General features: G+C 35.0%; 1 protein-coding gene and 1 pseudogene across 7 annotated transcripts in view; one reads left to right on the top strand and one right to left on the bottom strand.

Moving 5' to 3' along the window:
- MAGI2 (membrane associated guanylate kinase, WW and PDZ domain containing 2) overlaps positions 1–16,981 on the bottom strand; it is a 1,312,004-nt gene that overhangs the window by 1,055,454 nt on the left and 239,569 nt on the right. The gene's annotated exons all lie outside the window — the stretch shown is intronic.
- On the top strand, positions 13,889–14,505 carry LOC109439248 (prostaglandin E synthase 3-like; annotated as a pseudogene).

The raw sequence follows: 16,981 nt of genomic DNA, 5'->3' as shown, positions 1-16,981 counted from the left end.
TTCTAAAAAATAATTACCCCAAATTAAAACTACATATTTGAAAACACTGTGGTAAGACAAAATGAAACACACACACACACACACACACACACACACACACACCCACCCACATGCACGCATACACTAAGAACTACTAATTTTTCATTTTTTGATTTTTCATCATTATATGTATTAGCCACATTTAAAGTCATACAAATTATAGTAGAAAATGTCTTTTGATTAAAAACATAAATGACATGCTTTATTTTGCACACTTCACATTTTAGAGTAGTTTTGTTCACAGAAAAATTGAGTAGAAGGTACAGCTATTTCCCACATGTCCCCCACCCGAAACAGTTTCTATGTTCACATAATTGTTTTCCTTGTTTTTTGTTTGATGCTCATTGTTGTTTCCCTTTTTTTTGGGGGGAGGCATTTTTTTGTAAGAAAAGAATCACTATTTCAATCATTTTCAATTCAAGTTAAAACTATGTATTTTGCTGAGCATTTTCTATGTCCTCGGCAAAGGACTAGGCACTATGCAAGGGATATCAAAATGGTGATAATGATAGTAAACAGCTGAGTGCATACTGTATGCAAGACACTAGCTCGTGCTTTTCATATGCTAACCACTTCATCTTGGCAAATATTACAAGGTCTCTGATATAGTAGAGCTTATCATTTTGTTGAGAATAGCATTACCTGAGGTTCCATAATTATCTCTTTAACACAAATCGCCTATCTTAAGGCATGAGAAAGATCAGCTATATTTTGTATTATATATATTTTGTATGTATAACAATTACTGTTATTTCAGTGAACACGTTTTCTGTATTGTAAGCTCCTAGGCACGTTTTCTGTACTGTAAGCTCATCTTTGACTTCCTGTTGTTCAGGAAGTGTGTTTAAGAATTCTTCCCAAGAGATAATCAACTGCTGAATGTAGCTTCTCTCTCTAAATCTGAGCCAGCCTTCTAATCACTTCTTAGAAGTGATGGCTGTTTCCTTGTGAAAATAAGATCCTAAAAGTCCTACGTTATTGGGCTTGATTGTTTACAATTAATTTCTCTCTCATTTGTGTACTTGTATCTCTGTACTAGTTAGAAGGAAGCTTACTTGACTTCTTATGAGCTGAACTAATACTGAGATTACGGCACATAATACTAAGGGAATCATTATCAGTTAGTGAAAATAGCACACACTTTCAAGCACTGATGACACGGAATTAAGGTCTACGAAAATGTGGGGTATAACAGAAGTACAATAGATATTCAGAGTAACTGTATCCAGATGAAAGATTGGAAAATATATTTAGATAAATGTAAAAATATTAAGAATCACTTTTATAAAGCAGGCTTGGTATAATCAAAGGTATAAAATCCAAAATTTTTATAACACATGGCAACTAAAAGCACTGACATGGCTCTCTGAAAATCATTTTTAAAATAATGTAGAAAAGGTTATCCACAAATTACATTCGACACAAGACAAAACATCACTTTTTTTTTTTCTTATAGACAAACCCAGGATCCCTACATAGGAGAGAAATCTTTTTCTGAAAGTTAAATAACTATGAAATTATGAACTAAACAGTATGTGAGCAAAGAGTATTCTGGGGGAGGAAAAGTGCAAAGGTCCTGAGGGAGAGGCATCTGTCTTGCTGTGATAAGAGGAAGGAGGCCAGTGTGACTGGGCGAGTGAGAGAGGGCAGAGTCCTAGGAGATGACGTCAGAGGGTAAAGGATGAGAGGGTTGAGAAAGGATGGGGGCAAATGGACTGAGATCGCGTGGGGCCTTGGAGGTGGTTGCAAGGATCTCTGCTTTTAGACTCAGGAGGATGAGAAGCCAATGGAGGATTTGAGTGAAGGAATAATATGATCGGATAGCTTTTTATAAAGTCCCGCTTTGACGGCTGTGTTGAGAATAAATTGCAAGCAGTAATAAGAACAGGGAGAACAGATACTGTGTTTCCCCGAAAATAAGCCCTAACTGGAAAATAAGCCCTAGCATGATTTTTCAGGATGACATCTCCTGAACACAAGCCCTAAGGCGTCTTTTGGAGCAAAAATTAATATAAGACCCAGTCTTATGTTCGGGGAAACACGGTAGCACAGTGTAGCTGTGATTTTCTAGGTAAACGTGATGAAGGCCTTGCTTCGTGATTTTATTCTGACATTGATAGTGGCCAATGGAAGGTTTTAGTTAGCTTTTTTCCCTGAGAGAATGCTTATATTAATAATTTTCAAATTTATATAGTTAAATTATTTGAATAGATAATACACCCATGTTTGAAAATGTTTTAAATAATAAAAGGCTTCCTTCTTCTCCTTGACCCAATGAGACAAGTTCACACTATCTCCATCCAAACCTACCCCACGTAGTCACTTTGATTTCTCATGGATTCTTTCAGAGTGCCTTTCGGCAATTACTAGCAAATAAAAATGGATACTGTCCCACCCCACCCACTTGTACACGAAAGGCAGAACACTATGGGCACTGCTCTATCTTTGCTTCTTTTTCCACATAATGCTATTATCCTGAAGGTTTTTACCTACTACTCGGAAACAGTTCTGATACTTTTTAATAGTTTCATGATACTCTATTTTATTAATGTATGATAGTTTAGTTCTCTATTAAGGGGCATTTAGGTCGTTTTCGCATCAATATTGCAATGTATATCCTTGTATATGCATGAAAGTAGATTAAAATTTTGTTTTTAAAAATATTTAAAAATAATATGCCACTAGAAGTTTCAAATATATACATGTGATAGATTCTGAGATGCTCAGCCCGACCCCATTTTCAGGATGGACATACCCATTTCCTAGGTGCTGGGATGTGGATGCTTAATGGAACAGTTGTTGAGTTCCTCACTAGGAATTGCCTCTGGCCCCTTTCCTGGGTTGCAGCCTGTGACCAAAGACAGCCTGTGACCAAAGAGGGCTGCACTGACCCAGCCTTCTTACCTCACTTTACGGAGCTCCGAAGGTCCATCTGCTCTGCACAGCACGCTGTAGGCTCCACTCAGGTCTCAGTTACCGCCCCTGCGGGTCGCTTCTCCGCCATCTAATTCTGCCACCCTCATGTCCTTACAGGTATTTCCCAAGGACATTCCCAATATATGTTCTGCACGTAATTTTATGTCTCACAATATGTTTTCAGAGAACTCGGTTTAAGACAAGGCATTCAAACTTGATTAAGTCTGCGTTTGTAGGTCTCAGATTAGCCTATCACTGTGTTGATGATTTAGTTAGTTAACATTTAAAATACTGTGGTAATATTTTTATCTTTCACACCATTTTTTGGTCTGAAAATGTATTTTTCCTTCAGTTTTTTTTATTTACTGAGGTATAATTTACATATAGTAAAATTCATAGTTTTTAGGTAAATAATTCTATGTATGTTGATGAACATGCAGTTATGTATTGTAATCACCACAGTCAAAATATAGAACAGTTCCATCATCTGAAAAAATTTTCTTGAGCCCTTTGTTGAAGCATCTCTTTAAATATACTGACAATTTTTTAAAAATTTGTTTGTTTTCTTATTACTGAAATTAGAGATATTTTAAACATTCTGGGTATAAGAATATTTATCAGTTATTTTAAATATTCTGGGTCCTTTATCAGATACACAGAGGGTGCCCAATAACAAAAGATGAATACAAGTCATGTGTATACATATTTTTGGCACCCCTGGTATTTGTTACAAATATTTTCTCCCAGTCTGAAGCTTGACTTTGTATTTTCCTAAAATAGTTCTTTTGAAGAGCTTTCATGTAATTTTGAAAAACTAAAATACCTGATTCATTTTTGCACTATTTTCAGTATATAGTAGTAATCTGTTATTACAGGGTAATAGGTAATAAAAATGTACATAAATGCAGTAATTTTTAGCATATGTATGAGAAAAGCAGAAGGGAGGCTGACCTCTACTGGAGGTCAGCTATTGGAAAAATTCCTTGTAAAGGAGACATAAAATATAATAAGTTCTTCATAGTATTTGCAAACTTGAATGCAACTTCAAGTTTATGGGACACTTATGGATATTTTGGTTATAGCAAAATTTAAGGTATTCTCTTTGTTATATATTCCTAGATAATTTTTTTCTTTCCTTTTGGTCTTTAAGGAAATAAAAATTGAGGACTGGTCTGACTTAAGATGGAGAAATAAAGGTGCAACTCAGAATATCTTTTTTCCAAAACATAACAAAATGAACAAAAAGGAGGAAAGTATGGTAACAAAATTAATAGTATCAGTTCACTAAGGGAACAGTCATAACCAAATGACAAAACTAATGGCCTAGACACTGAGGAAGGGAGGTGATTCTGGAGAGAACTGCAATACAGCCAACTTCCTAACCTCATTTTTAATCCTAAATTTGGAGAAAAGTAGATATTATTCTCTGTTACCTTTTCAGAGTACGGAATTTTAGAAACCGATGCTGGGGAGAAATGGTTAAATTATGAATAATGGGTCTGACATTTTCAGAAACAGTAAGGTTGAAAGGAAAAACAAACCAAGGTTCAGTGGTTTCTTTTTAGGGGAATGGGATACACATACACAGTTGAATAGAATAAACCTTGATAAAGGACTTTTATTTTTTAAAAAGCAAAAATAAAACTTCTTTATTATGGGACATTTTTCAACATATTCAAAGGGAGAGAATAGTATAGTGAAGTATCATGCACCCATCACCCATACTTAATGATCAACAACGGTTGTCAATATCGTTCCTACAAGACTGTCACCCATTCCATCTTTCTTTATATTTGGAGCTTGTGGAGGGTAGTTTCCAGATCAATCATTTTTGTACCAACAACATAATTATTATATAGCAGGTATTCAATGGTGTTTGCTAAATGAGTCAATTAATCAATGAATGAATCAGTCTCCATTTAGACTCACCACAAGTCTGCCTTTAACAAGAGATGAATATTATATATGATGACTGTGATAATAGGTAAATGCGAGCAAAAGACCACATTTCATTGAAACATGCTCAAGGGCAGGCATTTTGAAGATAATCAGGATAACATTATGGGTTCTTCTTAAATGAGAAAGAGAACCCTGCTGTTGGAAACCTTTCTAAGCCAATAAGGACTGAGAAACACTACTGGAGGCTAAAAGGTGACAAAATTAAAATGATCACGCCTGAATTCACAGTGACAACTAACTGCTGAGACATAAGCTGGTACCTTAAAACAAAGTACATGTACTACCTAAATAATGCTTTTTTATAGAAATGTCAGGTCTAAATTGTTGTAATATTATCTCTTTTTTTATCATTAATTTTCTTGTCTTAAAAAACCAACAATATTTACCAGAGGGTAAGGGGGGTGGGGGGTGGGAGATGAGGGTAAGGGGGATCAAATATATGGTGATGGAAGGAGAACTGACTCTGGGTGGTGAACACACAATGGGATTTATAGATGATGTAATACAGAATCGTACACCTGAAATCTATGTAATTTTACTAACAATTGTCACCCCAATAAATTTAAAAAATAAATAAAAAAACCCACAACAATATTAAGTGTATATATATATATATATATATATATATATATATATACACATATATATATACACACACATATATATATATATATATATATATATATATATATATATATATAGCTACACACACAAACACATAGTATATACATACAGTATGAACATACAAAGCCAAACATAAACATACAGGATTACATCATTTTGCCATTTATTTCCCAAATATTTCAGAGGTCAGCTCTATTTGGGACCGAATACATAACCCCCAATATAGTTTTGGAAAATATGAATATATGACACCAGAATCTCTAATATGTCAACTGATATGTGATTATCTAGATAATCTAGTAAATCATCTAGATATTTAGTTCACTCCATATTAAACACCTAAATATTTTGAAATACGATGTTCTTAAGAATACTCTTACCATTATATTAAAAGGACTGAGACCATATTTGCTCTAAAGAAGCAGTAATTCCTCCCAAGACAAATGTTAATAGTTGGAAGCGATTACAATTAGAATGGAATTTAAGTATTCAGAGGAGACTCTTAAGCGTTTACTTATGGGAAATTGGTGGCATAAATGAGAGTAAGATATGGGCCATCAGTGCAGGAGGTATTTTAAAAGAGCTGATCTGATCTGCCCTCTTTGATTTTCAACCTAATAAATAAAACATTGTAATGACTTTAAAATTTATAAATTATAGTTATGAAATTTTAATATAGGTAGCGGTATTACTTTAATTCTAATAATATATTTAACCTTCTGATTCTTTTTCAGAAAAGCAAAATTTATAAACACTTGCTTTACATTTATCCAAAAAGTAGTGTGTTGATGATCATTTCTCTTCCTATTTTGGCACTATCTAGAGTTGAGCTATTAAGAAATCAGACCAGTCCATATAAGGAAAAATACTACCAAATGTAATATCCATTACTAGCCTATCTTTATCCCCCATCCATCTACAATTTATATTTAGAAATGAACCTCCGAGAAACTGCACCATATGTTGGTGTATATGGAATTAGAAGACACATCTCTAATTCTCCGCAACATATTTTTTTCTCTGCAAAAATTTATTGGCTATAGGTACAGTATTTTAGATCTTGATTACTCTAAAGATCAAAGGAGCTGATAGATATGAAATGTGTTTTCGCTTAGGTGGAAATAGAAAATATCTCCATTTTACTGACAATGTTAAAAGATTTATGGTTGAACTATATGACAACAAATTTATATAGGAGAAAATAAAAGAAAAACATGCAAGTAAGATTTGCATGGTTGTGTATCACAGACAGACGTATATAGTCATTCTATTCTTTCCTACAAAGGATTCTTTAGATTGCGATTGTTCCATGGAGAAAAAAATATATAGGATTGAGATTCAGAAGACATAAATGTATAGAAAACAAACAAGTCATGTAAAGAGATTAGCATGTTTTTGTTTAATGAATACACACACATAATATTTTAGAAGGTGCTTCTACTAAAAGCATTGTTTGGAGATTGCCACTGTGCTGTGAAAGAATTTTGCATTGAGATTCACAAGACACCAGTTCTGCCTATAATTCAATTTGGGGAATTCACTTCACTAAAGCATTTGATTCCTGAGCTGTTAAATAATGAGGCTCTAATAAACAATCTCTGAGGTCCCTTCTCAGATCTAAGAAGTGCTAATATTCTATTTTAGCTTGTCAGAATTATCACCTTTCTTTTGTAAGAGGTTTATATAGTTTAAAGTTTATATAAGCAACGTATTAACAGTTCATAAAGAACAGAAATTAAATATAAATATAAAGGAAAACATTAAAGTAACAAATATCCTATGATCCAGCCACAGCCATTACTGGTTTGCGGTCTCCCAGACTTTTCCGTATGTGTGTATATTATTTAAAACAATAACAAGGCTCTGTAACATGCTTTTCATCCTAAATACAATGTAACAAACACCTTTCCATGGTATTACCTATGGACTTAGACAATTTTAAATACTTCATATGTATGCACAAAATATATTTAACCAATCCCTTTTTATTGGACTTTCATTGTTTGTAATTTTGTTATTATAATAAACTATGATGAATAACATGGTAGCTGTGTATTTTCTAATTTATCTGTTTCCTTGATATAAATGCACAGATTTGGGACATTAGTCAAAGAAGTAGATATTTTTATTTTAGTAATTTGATATATTTTTTAAATTAAATTTATTGAGGTGTGATTTCACTGATATGTGGTATATAAACCAAAAGCAACAAAAGAACAAGACAAAAAAATTTGATATATTTTGATAAATATCTATACAGAAAGTTTGTCCTGATACAGTTCCACAGGCTGTATAGCAGAGGGTCTATTTCCTCAAAACAAAGATAATCCCAGGAGCTTCATTCCTGTTAATCTTTGCTATATTGATAGACAAAAAAAAGTACTCTACTCTTATTTCAATGTTCATTTCTTGGATTATTAGTGGGAACAAATGTGTCACTAAATGTTTGGGACACTTAATTTTTTAGTGAATTTCCTGTATGTGATTTTAGCCCATGTAAAAAAAAATTCTTTATTATTTTGGAACATTTTTAGGTGTACAGAAAAGTTAAGCAGAAAGTATAGAGTTCTCATATACTCCTTTTCTTTCCCCACCACTTAGTTTCCCTATTACTAACATTTTGCAATGTGGTAGACTTGTTACAACTGATGAACTAATATTGATACATTATTTATTAAAGACTATAGTTTATATTAGGGTTGACTCTTTGTGCTGTACAGTTCTATGGATTTTGAAAAACATAAAATGCGATGTATCCATCATTATGGTATCATACAGGATAATTTCACTGCTTCCAAAATACTCTGTACTCGACCTACTCACCTCCTCCCGCCATCCCCTGCAGAAACCACTGATCTTTTTACTGTCTCCACAGTTTTGTCTTTTCCAGTTTGTCATATACTTGGAATCATTTTCAGATTGGCTTTTTCACTTAGCAATATGCATTTCAGTTTCCTCCATGTCTTTTCATAGCATGATAGCTCATTTCTTCTTAGCGTTGAATAATATTCCATTCTATGGGTATACCAGTTTGTTCATACTTTCACCTATTGAAGGACATTTTGGCTGCTTCCAGTTTTTTGCAATAATTAATAAAGTGGTTATAAACATTTGTGTTCAGGTTTTTGTGTGAATATAAGTTTTCACCTCATTTCAATAAATACCAAGGAACAAAATTGCTGGAGTTCGCATGACTATGTTAAGCTTTGTAAGAAACTGCCACACTAACTTTCAAACTGGCTGTCTGTACCATTTTGCATTTCCACCAGCAGTGAGCGAGAGTTCCTGTTGCTCCATATCCTTGCCAGAATTCTAATAGGTGTTCAGTGCTCTCTAGTCATTGTATCAATTTTCAATTCACTGATGACATGATGTTAATCATTTTTTTAGTACTTAATTGCCATTTGTGTATCTAATTTGGTGAAGTGTATGTTCCTGTCTTTTGCTCATTTTTGGATCAGTTTGTTTTTTTAATTTTGATTTCGCACAGTCTTTTTTGGTCATTCTCTTAATAGCCAATTAAAATTAGTAATATTAATAATTTTTCATATATGTTACACTTTATAATAACTGAAGCTTTTTTGTTTAGGTATGTGCTTGGTGTACCATTCTAAAGTTTCTAATTTCTTTGAAGACAAATTTTATCAATTCTTTTGTGTTTTCTGCCTATAGTATTTGCTCTGCAATTATATAAATATTACAAGTTACATGCTAACATACACTACTATGCTTTTCTCACTTTTAAAACAATTTAATTCTTACTTGATCTGGAATAATTTTGATCTGTGAAGCACTTATTTTGCTCTTTAATAGTTATAAAGTAAACCAATGATATTTTTAAAAAATAAGGCACAAACTTTTTCTATTGATTAAAAATAACAACTTTTTTACATACTGTATTCCCTCCCACACATGTGTAGGTATAATTCTGAATTCTTAATTTGTTCCACTGCATTCTCTGTTGATTTCTTCACCAGCATTACTTTGCTTTGAGTTTTGTGGAATAGTAATATATTTTAATTCTGAGTAGGGCAAATTCCTCTTTTTTGTTTTCATATTTTACTGACTAATCTGATACTTTATTTTTTCCACAGAAATTTATTTTGTTACTTTCCCATAAATTTCATTTTGGCTTTGATTTGGGTTATGTTAATTTATAGAATAATTTGAAAGAGTTGACATATTTTCAATGATTGGGTCTTCTATATATGGTGATGACATGTCTCAAATTATTCAAGTTCTGAAAAATATGTTTCAGTAAAATCATTTCCTGAAAATTATTTAAAAATCAAATCCGAACTATGTTGTTTTTTTCTTGCTATTATGAATGGTATTCTCCCAACAGAATGTTTCTAGTTTTTTTACGTCTTATGTTTTAACTGGAAACTTATAAGTTCTAACATGTTATTAGTTGGGTATAATGGTTTTCCATGAATATAATTACATTATATGAAAATAATTTTCACTCCACTTTTCCAGTATGCATGCCTTTTGCTTTTATTCCATCCTTTTGTTCGTTTCCCTAATTATATTGTTTAGCATTTCTAGGTCAATATTAAATGTATTTGGTTGGCATTTCTAACTTCTGACTTGATTGGAACTCTAAGGGAATGTATGATTCTGATGATTTGTGCCAAAAATCTTAAAAAATATTTCAAAAGTATCTTTTCAGTCCTAAGTTATAAAGATATTTTATGGTGACGAGATGTTGAATTTATCAAATATCTCTTCTCTGTACATAGGATGTTTTTAACTGATTAATGTTATAGGTATTAATCTATAATTATATTTTTATATCAATCTAACACATTGCTATAATACATAACATGCATTATATTAATTATACATAAATTAACATTATTTTCAATCTGTTAGATACATATTATTAATATTATAAATTGAGACCTTCCCTACCACACCCCCATTTAAAGTAATAAAACCTATACATAACCACCATTTCCTTTGGTTTTTCTGTGCCTTATTTTACTTTTTTCTACCAATACACCATCTGACATATTTTAAATTTTACCTCATTATCTATTTCTTGTTGGTTTCCCACAACTACTATAAGTTCCATGAGGGCAAGAATTTCTATCTGTTTTATTCACTGCTGTATATCAAGAACTTAAAACACCACATCTTATATAGTCAACAAATTTGTTGAATTAAATGAACATGATGCTGCCTTTATAAAGATGAATAAAAAAAGACATAGATTCTGCCTTCACAGAGTTTGTAACCCAGTAGGGGACAGACACAAACAGATATACAAAGAAATAAGTATCTTGCTGCAGGACAACCATCACTGAAAATTACCTGAAGTCTAGCTGAACCAAAGCCCTACAATTATGGACATAGAGAAGAAGCTACCTTGAGACTGGTAGGAGGGGCAGAGAAATGGACTGGGCTGGTCTCACACTTGTGTGTGACCATTAAGAATGGGGAGGGATATCTTGGCTGTGAGGGATGCCAGCCCTACACCAGGCCTCCTAGCCCAGGGTTCCAACATTGGGGAGAGAAGTCCCCATAACTTCTGGTTGTGAAAGCCAGCAGAAATTTTGGTTCAGTGAGATAGAAGGTGGCTGCAGTTCCAGGCATTCCTCTTAAAGGGACCACACATGAATTTACTCACTGACAGACTCACTCATTCTGAGCTCCAGCACTGGGGCAACAGCTCAAAAGGCATCCGGGACATATAGGGAGAAACTGAGTTGTTTGGCTCCAGGATGAGGACTGGAGGGGTAGTTTCTTGTGGAGGGAGGAGCTGGTGAAAGCCATTACTTCTTTGTTGAGCCCTCCTCCTCCCAGCATGCAGACCCAGGCAGCTGCATATGTGAGTCTCCATTAACCTGGCTAACATAGTTCGTTCCCCTGATTCCCTGAGACCCTGCCCCATCCAACTTTTGGGCAAACCCAAGCTGCTCCCAGTGGCTTTTCCTTTTAAACAGTCTGGTTTGGAGCATGCATTGGACTTTCCTAAAATCTCTCAAAGTTGCACAAAACCCAAACAAGCAGGTTCTGGCTTCAGCATGTCTAGTACCTCTTGCTGAGCAGCCCTAAAATCAGCACTAGTGGCAGCTGGCCTTAGTTCACAGCTTGGAGTCTCTAGGCACATCCAAGCCCAGTGCTTTGTGGTTCATGCCAGGTGGCCCCAGGTAGGGCACAGGCTGTGGCTGAACTTGGCCTGAAGTGGGTCTTCTCCCAAGAGGCCCTGGGGTTAGCATTCTCAGTGGCCAGCTTCAGAATGAACTGGAGCATCACCTAGCCACCTCCAAGAATGACACACCTATGGACAGACTGGGCAGTCATCAGAGCCCTGCTGCAGCAAACCCTGCTCTGTAGGGTCAGCTCCTGCACAACAGCTCCTCCAATGTAGTCATGGTCAGTCCTCACAATCAATCATCCTGAGTGTGAATCCCTCCAATTGACTTGCAAATACAACCAAGTCTTAATTACAACAGGCGGGCACAAAAAACCCCCACAAGGGACACATCTGGAAAACGCAGCTCTGGTGACCAGGGAGACTGCCACTGGGTCACAGAGGACACCTACTACATAAGGCCAATCTACCAAGATTGGAAGGCATAGTACCCCTACCTAATACATAGAAACAAACACAGGGAGGCAGCCAAAATGGGGAGACAAAGAAACAGATCCCAAATAAAAAACAAAACACAGCTACAGAAAAAGAACAAAAAATAATATGGAGACAATCTAACAGAGTTCAAACCACTGGTTATAAGGATGCTCAATAATCTCAGGGAGAACTTCAACAAAGAGATAGGAAACATAAAAATGGAGATAAAAAACATAAAAAAGAACCAGTTAGAAGTGAAAAGTACAATAATTGAAATGAAGAATGCACTAGAAGGAATCACCAGCAGACTAGACGAAGAACAAGATCAAATCAGCTATTTGGAAGACAACATAGCAGAAAACATCCGATGGGAAAAGGGAAAAGCAAAAATAATTTTAAAAAAAATAATGAGGACAGTTTAAAAGGCCTCTGAGACAACATCCAGTGTAACAACATTTGAATCATAGTGGTACCAGAAGGAAAAGAGAGAAATCAAGGGATTGAAAACCTATTTGAAGAAGTAATGACTGAAAACTTCCCTAATCTGGTGAAGGAAATAGAGATGCAAGCCCAGGATACACCAAGAATCCCAAAAAAGATGAACCCAGAGGCTCAATCCAAGAAACATCATAATTAAAATGCCAAGGTTAAAGACAAAGAGAGAATGTTAAAAGCAGTAAGAGAAAATCAGTTAGTTACCTACAAGGGAGCTCCCATAAGATTGTCAGCTGATTTCTCAATAGAAGCTTTGCAGGTCAGAAGGGACTGGCACAAATAGTCAACGTGATGAAAAGCAACGACATACAACCAAGATTACCTGGCAAAGCTATCATTTAGCATTGAAGGAGAGATAAAAAGCTAATCAGACAAGAAAAAGCTGAAAGAGTTCATCACCACCAAACCAGTATTACAAGAAGTGTTGAAGGGACTTCTTTTTGAAGAAGGAAAAAACAAAAAACAAAAATATGAATAATAATATGGCAATAACTATATATATATATATATATATATATATATATATATATATATATATATATATATCAACAATTACTTTAAATGTAAATGAATTAAATGCTTCAATTAAAGATAGGGTGGCTGAATGGATAAGAAAACAAAACCCTTACATATGCTGCCTACAAGAGACTTACTTCAGATTGAAAGACACACATAGACTGAAAGTAAAGGATGGAAAATGAAATTTCATGAAAATGGAAACAAACAAACAAAAAAGCTGGGGTAGCAATATTTATACCAGGCAAAATAGACTTTAAAACAAAGGCTATAGCAAGAGGCAAAGAAGGACCCAGTAATCTCACTTCTGGGTGTTTAACTGAAAAAGTCCAAAACACTGTGTTGAAGGGATATGTGCATCCATATGTTCATTGCAGCATTGTTTACAATGGCCAAGATGGGGAAGCAGCCTGAATGTCCACCAATGGATGAATGGATAAAAAGTAGATGGCATATATATATATATATATATATAATATTCATATATATATATATATATATATATATATATATATATATATGAATATTACTCAGCCAGAGAAGGGAATGGGTTCTCACCATCTACAGTGGCATGGATGGAGCTGGAGGGCATTGTGCTGAGTAGAGTATGTCAGACAGAAAGACAGATGCAGTGTGATTTTGCTTTTATGTGAAATCTAAACAAAACAGATGAACTCATAGATATGGAGAATATTTTGATGGTTGCCAGACAGTAGGGAGGTTTGGGGATGGGTGAAAAGGGGAAGGGATAAAGAAGTACAAATGGGGAGGAAAGACCACATTGGGGAGAAAACACCAGAGTGGCCACCAGAGAAGAGGTGACTGCTCATCACCTGCCACGGGAGAGGCCCACTCACCCGTTCACCCACCCCCCTGACCGGTTCATGATACGGCCTGCTTCTGCAAGTGATATGGGACTAAAGTGATCAAAGGGACTATGTCTTCATTGAATTCTGTGTTGAAGACAGTAAAGATGTTAATGTAAATTTTGAAAAATCCAAACTTACATGCAGTTGTCTTGGAGGAAATGATAATTTTAAACATTTAAATGAAATGGATCTTTTTCACTGTATTGATCGAAATGATTCCAAGCATGAAAGAACGGATTGATCAATTTTATGTTGTTTATGAAAAGGAGAATCTAGCCAGTCATGGCCAAAGTTAACCAAAGAAAGGGCAGAGCTTAATTAGCTTAATGTGGACTTCAATAATTGGAAAGAGCGGGAAGACGATTCAGATGAAGACATGTCTACTTTGGTTCATTTCTCTGAGATGATGAACAACATGGGTGGTGATGAGGATGTAGATTTACCAGAAGTGGATGGAGCAGATGATGATTCACAGACAGTGGTGATGAAAAAATGCCAGATCTGGAGTAAGAAATACACTCACTGGATTTTGAGAAAGAAAACAACTTCTCTGCAGATTTCAGAACTGAGAATCCCTGAGTTGATAACTCTAAAGGCAGATGCTGTATTTGCTTCTTTTAACCCATTTTCAACCTGTTTGTTTTCTTAAAGCCTTCACTAAGGGTTGATATACCATTGTATGGGGCAATTTTAAGTCAACTGAGGCAATAACGTTATGCATGGACATTTCCCAGAATGCAATGACACTCTCAAGGTCCTAGGCAATTGATACAGCAGTAGCGAAAGATGAAAACAGTTCACCTAAGTCTCCTTTATTTCATAACAGAGATACTGAAGTGATAGGAAGCTCTTGCCTTACAGAAAGACAACTAAGTTTTAGGTTTTAGAACATGGACTCAAACTGGCTGAAACAAATTGGTTGATACCTTAAACTGGTAACCTGTTATATTCATCAGGATTGTTCCAATAAAGTTCGATTTTTCTAAAAATTTACTTCACATTATTGTACATAAGGGATCATGTGGCAGTGATCCAGATGTATCTTAGCTAAAACTAGTGAATGTCCTAACTTAGATGGTTCCTGAAGCCTGTACGTTTGGTATTGTTTGACCCTGAAACGTCTATATCTCTTAGCATGGAGGACAAAGAAAGGCTGTACATTGTGGCTTGAGAGTCTGTATATTTAGGCCAAATTTGTATTTGCACTGTCAGTGTTGCAAATGAGAGAAAAAATGTTACTACGCTATTGGATTTTTTATTTTTTTGATTCAGCTTGTACCAGGCTGAAAACCTCAATTTATGTTCATGACGGTGGGATTTTTTTGTTTTAATGTCTACATTCTTTCTAATAAACTGTTGGAAGACTTCTTGGTTGTCCTTTTAAGTGTCTGCTGTCCACTTTACTGTAATTTCATGTATTACCATTTACTGGAACAGAGTTATTTTTACTTGAGTAAGAATTTGGGACTATTTCTCCGTATAAAAAAAGAGCCATGCTATAATGTGACAGGAAAACTTTTAAAAGTGGACCTGTAATAGAAAATTAGATGCAATTTGCAACAGTTGGAAAAGAAAGTGTTGTGATTTGATTAAAATAAAACTAAATGTGTTGTCCTCCTCTAAAAAAAAAAAAAGAAGTACAAATTTGTTGTTTCACAGTAGTCATGGGGATGTAGGCTACAGCATAAGGAATATAGTCAATAATATTGCAATAACTATTGTGTCAGATGCATATTAGATTTATTGGGGTGATAGATGGGAGGGGGATTTGGGGGCAGGGTTGAAAAAGTGAAGGGATTAAGAAGTACAAATTGATAGTTTCAAAATAGTCATGGGGATGCAAGTAAAGCACAGGAAATATAGTCAATAATATGGTAATAACTATGTATAGTGCCAGTGGGTACTAGACTAGTTAGGGGGATCACTTCTTAAATTATATAAATGCCTAACCGCTATGCTGTACACCTGATGAATATAAAATAATATTGAATCTGAACTGTAATTAAAAATTTAAAAAGAGGGGAAAAGGTGAAAGGGAATATGAGGTTCAAGTTTCCAGGTGTAAAACAATTAAACCATGGGGATGTGATGTACAGCATGGGGAATATGGTCAATAATATTGTGACAGCATGATAAGGTGTCAGGTGGTTGCTGGACATATCATGGTGATCACTTCTTTAGGTATACAAATGTTGACTAACTGTGGTGTACACCTGAAACTAATATAATATTGTATATTACCTACGTTTTAATAAAAATCTTTTAAAAAACGAGTATGTTACCATATTTGTAGAATAATATACAGGAAGGGACTGGGATGCTGCAATAACAAAGTTTGGGGGATGTGAGGGACTTCCACTTATAGAGTGATTAGGAAATGCCTTCCTGAAAATGATCATCCAAGAAGAGAGATAAGTACATGTGAAGGCCCTAAGGCAAGAAAGAGGTCCTCAGAGTCTAGGAAAATACAAGAAGGCTGGCATGTGGTGAAGCATTACTGGAGGTAGAAGAAGGGGATAAATTTGCCTTACAAGCCACAGTGAGGAGTTTGGATTGTATTTGAAGTGCAGTGGGCACCCATATACAGCTTTAATCATGGAAATGAACTGATGGGATATATATCTTAAAAAGCTCCCTCTGTCTCCTTTGTGAGGAATGTATTGGGGGGCATGGGAAAGAGAGGAAGTGGCAAGACCAGTTAAGAAGCTCTTGTAGTAGTCTAGTCCAGTAATCAGGATTCCCTGGCATACAGTGAGGGTAGAGGATACATTAATTAGATTTGAAATCCATCTGGGAAGCAGAATACCCAGTGCTTAGTGAATAACTGGATGTGGGAGATGAGGGAGATACAGCAATTATAAATACCTCTCAGATTTTTGGTTCAGCAAATTGATATATAGTAGGGCAATTTTTCAAGATAGGAAAAGCTGGGGGAGAATTCAGATCTTAAAAATTCAGCTCTCCTTGCATTCATGAAACAATCCCT

Source organism: Rhinolophus sinicus, chromosome 4, assembly GCF_057876585.1.
Source record: "Rhinolophus sinicus isolate RSI-liver-muscle chromosome 4, RSI-T2T, whole genome shotgun sequence".
Classification (NCBI taxonomy): Eukaryota; Metazoa; Chordata; class Mammalia; order Chiroptera; family Rhinolophidae; genus Rhinolophus; species Rhinolophus sinicus.
Note: the sequence above shows the minus strand (reverse complement) of the source record. Positions and strands in the feature narration are given on the sequence as shown.